This window comes from Stegostoma tigrinum, chromosome 30 (assembly GCF_030684315.1).
Source record: "Stegostoma tigrinum isolate sSteTig4 chromosome 30, sSteTig4.hap1, whole genome shotgun sequence".
NCBI classification, from domain to species: domain Eukaryota; kingdom Metazoa; phylum Chordata; class Chondrichthyes; order Orectolobiformes; family Stegostomatidae; genus Stegostoma; species Stegostoma tigrinum.
In genome coordinates this window covers 15,140,319-15,148,047 of record NC_081383.1, presented here as the reverse complement: position 1 = coordinate 15,148,047, position 7,729 = coordinate 15,140,319, and positions in this window count along the sequence as shown.

Sequence of the window (7,729 nt, the reverse complement as noted above, 5' to 3'; positions counted from 1 at the left end):
TGTCTAAGACTTTGTATTTGCATCCTAATAATTCTAGCCAACTTATTGAGATTCACGTCTGTGGTCTTTCCTCTAATTGACAGGTTGGCCCATAGAATAAATAGCATCTAGATTTATTGCTTGCATAAATCAGATGTTTGCACATTTATTGTGTTGTGAAAACACAAATAGTTGAGGTTAAATTTTAGTTTGAGCCAGGTTGGCTGGTTAATTAATTGCTCTTGAGAATTCTGCCAGCATGCCCAGCTTGTTTCTGATAGAATCCAGCCTCTCCAGTTTTTAAATGTGCCAGCTTGGAGCTAACTTGGGAAAAACGCACAAGTAGCAATTACAGTGGTTGTCACGCAGAGATGTAAACATGAAATGAGCATCTTTCAGTTTCATGTACCCTGTAAATGACTCCAAAGTTGTGTTAGCATATGTTACTGTCCAAAGAACAAAGAAAATTACAGCACAGGAACAGGCCCTCTGGCCCTCCAAGCCTGCGCTGATCAAGATCCTCTGCCTAAACCTATCATATATTTTCTAAGGGCCTGTATCTCTTTGCTACCTGTCCAGATACATTTTAAAAGACACTAACGTGTCTGCGTTTACCACCTCCACTGGCAACGTGTTTCCAGGCACCCACTACCCTCTGCGTAAAGAACTTTCCTCCTCTTGCTTTGAACTCATGACTCCCAGCAATTAAGTCCCCTTCTCTGGGGGTCGGGTGCTGGGGTTGTGGGAAAGCTTCTTGCTATCCACCTTGTCTATATCCCTCATGATTTTGTAGACCTCAATCAGGTCCCCCCGAATCTCTGTCTTTCTAAACACAGTACTCTAAATGTGGCCGAATTGAAGTCTTATACAACTATAACATGATCTGCCAACTTTTGCACTCAATACCCCATCCGATGAAGGAAAGCATGCTGTATGCGTTCTTGATGACCCTATTGAATTGCGTTGCCACCTTCAGGGAGCAATGGACTTGGACACCCAGATTTCTCTGTACATCAATTTTCCCTAGGACTTTTCCATTTACTGTATCACCTCATTTGCCCGGATTAAACTCCATTTGCCATTTATGTGCCCAACTCTCCAATCAATCTATATTCTGCTGTAATCTCTGACGGTCCCCTTCATTATCTGCTACTGCATCAATCTTTGTGTCATCTGCAAACTTGCTAATCAGACCACCTACACCTTCCTCCAAATCATTTACATATACCACAAACAACAGTGGCCCCAGCACAGATCCCTGTGGAGCACCACTGGTCACAGGTCTCCAATTTGAGAAACCTTGGCATATTCAGTTATAGTTGTTTTGGAGAGTACAACAATGTGAGTTGGATGCTTGAGGTAGAAGAATCTCCTTGTAAGGCATGCTGTCTAATGAAATTGAGAAACCTATGATGCTGCCCATAAAATTTTGTTCCTCTTAGATGGCAGATAATATGGAAGAGAAAATTACTTCCTCCTGAGAAAAATAGGCAGTTTGGTTCCTACTGTGCTGATAAAACCATGGTCATTTGGTGGTTGGATAACACTGTTTTCAAAAGTATATTTGTATTTTTGTAAAGTTGATGTAATTTTGTTTGAGGTAATTCCTTTCATAGACTTACAAAAACATAAAATCTGGAAGTGGGTATTTACTGGGATTTTTTTTTTGTGTTATGAGAAGTTGCCTAATCATGTCTACAGATAACTGAAGTACTGAAGTTCTTTAGTGTTTGAAGAGTCCAGCAATTCAACAAAGGATTCACCACCTTTTTTAAAAAACATGGTTTGATTTGATTGGCTTCTAATACTACTTGTTGATCAAAACAAATAATAATTAAAACCTCTGAATTTTCTACACTTAACAAATTGAAAGTAATTTGTTTGCTTGGTGTATAATTGGCAAAGATCATTAATATTATCTTTCAACTATGTACATCTCTCTTTTTTGACTAGCTTGCACATTCATTTACCTTTGGATGTTTGCAAATGGGAAAATATATTACTGAATGAAGTAATATTGGAAAAAGCTGGGAGCATTGACTTCTACAAACCAGATTAGAGACAGATGAATGTAGATTTTTTTAAAATAAAACCATTGCATGATATTGTCAACCATATGCCATGGTATGATCATCTGGTGGCATTTGTGTTATTAACTGTTTTGAGTTGATAGGGATTTATCAAAAAGTTCTGGGAGTTGGTGAGAGTGATAACACTAATTCAGGTCTATATAAAAATCTTAGGATTTCATAACATTACATTTCAAGGTTAATGCAACTGCTTGCCCGATTGTAAAATATTAGGTATTGCAAGTGTTAACCTTTGATTTAGGAGTGAATTGACAACACCAAATTTTAGCATATCACTGAAGCTAACTTTTTACAACATTAATTTTAAAGCATTTTAAAGAAGTGACCATCCCCTCGCTTGGCTTAGAAAACTACTGAAGCCAGTTAATATAACTACTGTCAGCTCATTGCATCAGGAATTTTGCCAAGCTAATAGCTACAAGATGACAGCTTCAATTGGTAACTGACCTGTTAAGTATTCCATCAAACTTTTTTTGTTGCTTTCTATTTAGAAAGTTGATTTCAAGTTAGCAATGTTGGTGACTTGATTAAATAATTGTTTCATTTAATAGTGAGCAATCTTATGTACCCAATTTGCCATCGTGGAATATGGTAATATTTCACTAATGTCTTATTTGTATACTTCAGTACCACACCCACAATCATTGCAATCATTATACTCAAAGAATTATAGATGTCTGATTATCATTTGGCATAGTCCTGCTTTTCTTTGAAGTCAGGAAACCTTGCTGAGGAATGACTGACCCCTATTATAGTGTCATTATATGTAATTTTGATGAAGGGAGGGGCTGTGGTGAGCAGTTAAAAATTCATCTGTCAAGGAAAAAGACAGGTCATCTGAAAGCAGATTGGAAATCCAAGGTATCAGTTAGATTTCCAAATGGAAGGGCAGTTGTCACTATTAGCTTGGTATGAAAGAAAATCACTAAAAAAATTGAAACCTGTGCCAACCACAGTATCAATATTGGTGCTCATTGATAGTCACATGGGATTGCAATGGGCTGCATGCCACACCAGAAAGATAAAAAGAGTGATAAACAATAAGACCATGGGATGAGATTAAGTCACTAATTCTAAATGCAGTTCTGGCTGTAGTGTACTCCAAAGTGGGCTCGCAATTCACGTTTTCCCTTGTATCTTCATTTTAGTTAACTTGTATTATATGTGCTAAGATGACTTGTGCAAGTGTAATATTACAATGTTTGTTTAGTCCTTTTGTAGAATTTGTTTTGCTTAGTGGTTGAGTATAATAATGGGAGGCATTTGGGAACCGAAAACTGATTCAAATGAGAATAGCCAACTAGCTCACCTTTCCAGAAAAACCCATCAATTCCATTATGGCACCAAGGTTCTTGAATCTTAGCCTGTATGAAAGGCTAAGTCAGTTTGTTTACTGTTGATTCCCAGATCCAAAATGGTGACAAAGTAAGATGCCTCAGACTGAGCTTGTCCTTGCTGTTCGTTTTCCTTTTTTTGTATATATTTTCCTCTCCTGGCCTTGGACTCAGCACAGACCCAAGTGGGCAGCTTTCGGGCCTGTTAGCATGGGCTTTTGGCCCTGCTTGGTCTCAGCGTGGACTAATGTTGAGATCATTCCTCAAAGTGTGGTGCAACTGTGGCTGAGCACTTCAGAAAGACTAATGATTGAATGTGCAGCTTTACGCAGGTAATAAAGAAAGCTAAGAAGGCGACCCTACTATAAATACTGATTTTTTTTTTTTAAAGCCTTGTTTTTGTTTTCTACCTTGTTCTTAAATTTCTGTACCAAGGTACTCGTACCTAAGGCCCCGTTATACACTTCACTGTACTCCTATACGTTCATACTTGAGTACATATGACAATAAAAATTAAACCAAATCCTAAATTTGTTTCAGTAGTTGGAGCCTTTGTCTCAATGCTCCGATTTTTAAGTAATGTAATGTAAAACTGCATTATACATTTCCTCCTCATTCAACTCAGGTGTAATGTTTTCCTAACGACTGAGATTACATGACTTCTAAAAGGATTTCAGTACCTCATCCTTTGTTACCAGATTTAGAATTTGTTTAAAAACTAGTCCTTCCTACAGAACTTTACTCTGTCAAAATTTATTTGACAGTGTGTGACACATGATGCTTTGCATAGTCCAGTTTGAATGTTGTTAACCATCAGGAGCTTGAGTCCAAGTGATTACTGTTGAATATGTCCAGATTTATTCTTTATTTATTCTTTGTTTATATTTTTTTGATCAAAGACCAGAAATGAGAAACCGCCACTGTGTGGCAGATATTCATCTTGAGAGAACAGAATTTTTATATTTTAATATCTGCCGTTTGTCTGGCCCAGAGGAACTGTCACTGTGCTTCTCTTGGAATCTGCCACTAATATGTCTGGTCTGTTTTTTTTTGAGAATGGGAGTGGGAGAGGCTATATCCCCAATATATGTTATCTGAATGATGAGAGATTTGAGTCCTATGGTGTAGCAGGATCTGGGTACCCTAATGTATGAATCTTACAAGCCTGTTGTGTGGTCAAGGCAAGTATTTAGGAAATGATTGCAATAAATTATTTCTAAGAGGTGAATACAAAACTGGAGGGGTTATGCTTTGTTATACAGAGCACAAGTAAGACTATATCTGATACTGATTTAAGGGAGGATGTAAATGCATTAGAAGAAATTTCATGCAAGGTTTGTCAGTAATACCTGAAACAAATGGAATGAAAACAAAGTTGCTGGAAAAGCTCAGCGGGTCTGACAGCATCTGTGAGGGGAAAAAAGTTAACGTTTCAGGTCTGGTGACCTTCAGAAATAGGTGGGTTGTCTTTGGAAGAAGGGTTGAATCAGCTTTGCTTATATCTACGCAAGCCTAAAAGATTAAGTGGCCTCTTTAATGAACACAAAGGATGCTGAAGGAGTGTGGAGAGTTTCTTATGGGAGAACTAAGGATCACTCTTTTTAAGGTGTTATCCATTTAAAACATGGGGTGACCTGTTTCCTCAGAGTCATAAGTATTCCGAGCGATCTTTTTCTGAAAAAGTGGCAAAAGCAGAATCATGACGAATTCTCCTTTTTAATATTAGTACATTCAGACAAGGAAGGCCATCACTTTAACTGGGACAAAGTAACCATAGGAGCTCAAGTCAAATATAGACGAGCATAGGAGTTCCTGGAGGCATGGTTCTCCACCCAGAGTCAAAATATTTTTGGATGGAAGTAGATTGACGTTAAGCAAAAGGATGAAATGTTATCGGGGTTTGCTGGGAAAGTGCATTTGAGAATCCAATCAGATCCGCCATTAAATGGCAGAGCAGAATCAAGGATAGAGCTAAGCAATCCTAATACCAAGCAATCAGATCGAAGTTCTGCAGTCATGAAATGCTACTGGAATCTCACAACTAATAGGAGATGGGGGTGGGGGTGCCCTTAAATATCACCCTCATTAATGGTAGAAGATCACAGCATATAATGTCGAGTGAATGATCCAGTGGTGTCATGAGTGCTGTCAAGTTTGCAAGAGAATAAACTACTCACTAATGGTTTTATGATTGAATTATTTATTGTCACATCTCTCAAGTGGTGTGTTTTGTTGCCACAACTTGGCTCCATTTTGAGTTTTTAAAAAAAATTACGTAAGTCAAGTTCATCATCTGTGTAAGGGGTCATCACACAGCTCCAGGGCTCTGCAAGGTATCCTGGACCTCAAAGAATCCCTAGTGCCAGTACAACAACAACCCCACCAGGAGTCCCCACTCCAGGAATGCTTTGATTTTCCGCCAGATGATTTCCTCATCTGGACAAAAGAGCTGAAGTCTAGAAATGAGGTGAAGTGTGATATCAAGGGAGCAATTTATGGGAGTTTGGTATGGAGTCAATGGCAGTTTTAGGTTAAAATCTTTCCACTGTTTGGAGACCTGTACAGCTCAAAGGATGTAGTTGCAGATATCAAAGGTCTGCAGGAGTTCCTCAGGCTAGTCCCTACACCCAGTCATATTCAGCTGCTTAATTAATGACAAAATTAGAAGTGGAGATGTTTGCTGATTGATTGAACTTCACACCACATCATTTCTGACAACTCCTTTAACTGAAGCAACTTGTGTCTGTATGCAACAAGACCTGGACAACCATTAGGCTTGGTGCAATAAGTGACAAATTAACATGTATGCAGTAAAAGTACCAAACAATAACTTCTTCCAAAGAGAGAATCTAACCATTGCCCCAAGACTTTCAATGTCATTACCATTGGTGAAACCTCCACCAGCAACATCCTACTATTATCAGTGACTGGAAACTGAGATGTAACAGCCATATGTATGCTGTGGCTACAAGTGGGTCAGAGGCTTAGAATTCTGTAGCACGTAATTTGCCTTGACACCCAAAAGCCTTTCCAACATCTACAAGACATATCTGAACTGTAATGGAATACTTTGCACTTAATTGAACAAACTTGACAGCTCTGACAGCACTTGAAGATTGACACTATAGTGAGGTCAAAACAGCCCACTTGTTTGGCACCGCATCCGCTACCTTTGATATTCATTCCCTTCGCCACAAATGCACAGTGCTAGCTGTGTACACCATCTACAGAGTGCACTGAAATAACTCACTGAGGCCTCCTGGACAGCATCTTCTCAATGCATGATCTCTTATTACCTAGAAAAGCCAAGGGTGGCAGTGTCACATGACTTGATCTTCATTAGTGTTCCCTCACTGTCACCTCACATCTAGGGCAATTTAAATCAGCAAATCTGATTTTGGTTTGTTATTGAATATGATTAATTGTACTTAAGAATCTAAATTTGAGGAAAAGTACCCAGGAATGTGGAAGAATGTATTCCTGAATGACTCGTTAACAGCTTTGATTTGAGATTGAATCACCTTATCTTTGTAGGTGATTAACCTTTTAGGTAGCAACTTCAGCTGTGGGTAGCAGCACATGGATTTCTTAATGAACCATCCCTGTCAGTGATGTCCATGATCTAGCGTGGTTATGTAGTTAGAAAGGACTTTTATCTCCTTCAGTATTGCATGAGCAAATTGTGTGAAAATTTAAAATGCTTGAAATAACTATACAAACATGTTGCCCAATAGCTTGATGGTGTGAAAAGATGAGCAAAAATGAGAATTGGAAGTTTTACCCACAAGGAGACTAATTCCACCAATTCTAAATGATTAGAAACATTTGGATTTCACATCAGATCATAATAAATGCAAACTTTTTCTACTCTCTCATGCTGCAGTGACTTTCTACTTTATGCTGCTGAGAGGTTTTGCCGTTGGCCATTCTTGACACTGAGGTAATCAAAAAATGTAAGTGTCTCTAGTTATGCAAAGGCACCTGCATCGTTGACACTAGCATATGTGAACACAGCTGCAATGTGTTTGGTCAACTTCACCCCGCCCCACTTTTCTGGTATTCTGCTCAATGGTACTTCCTTTTGACTCACCTTTTCTGCTCCTGTTTAATGATACGATCTTGCTGCTTTTCCTACATCAAATAATACTTTGGATTATAGAAACTTGCCAGGTCATCTTAACTGTTTAAGAACTCTCAACTTTTGTTTTGTTCCTTTAGTGTATCTTAGACGCTAAGTGTACCATCTCTGGGTAAATTGCAGCTTCTTGGTCTTCAGTTGCAAAAATGCAAGTGAATTCAAAGTGCAAAATCCTCCATAATTGCAAT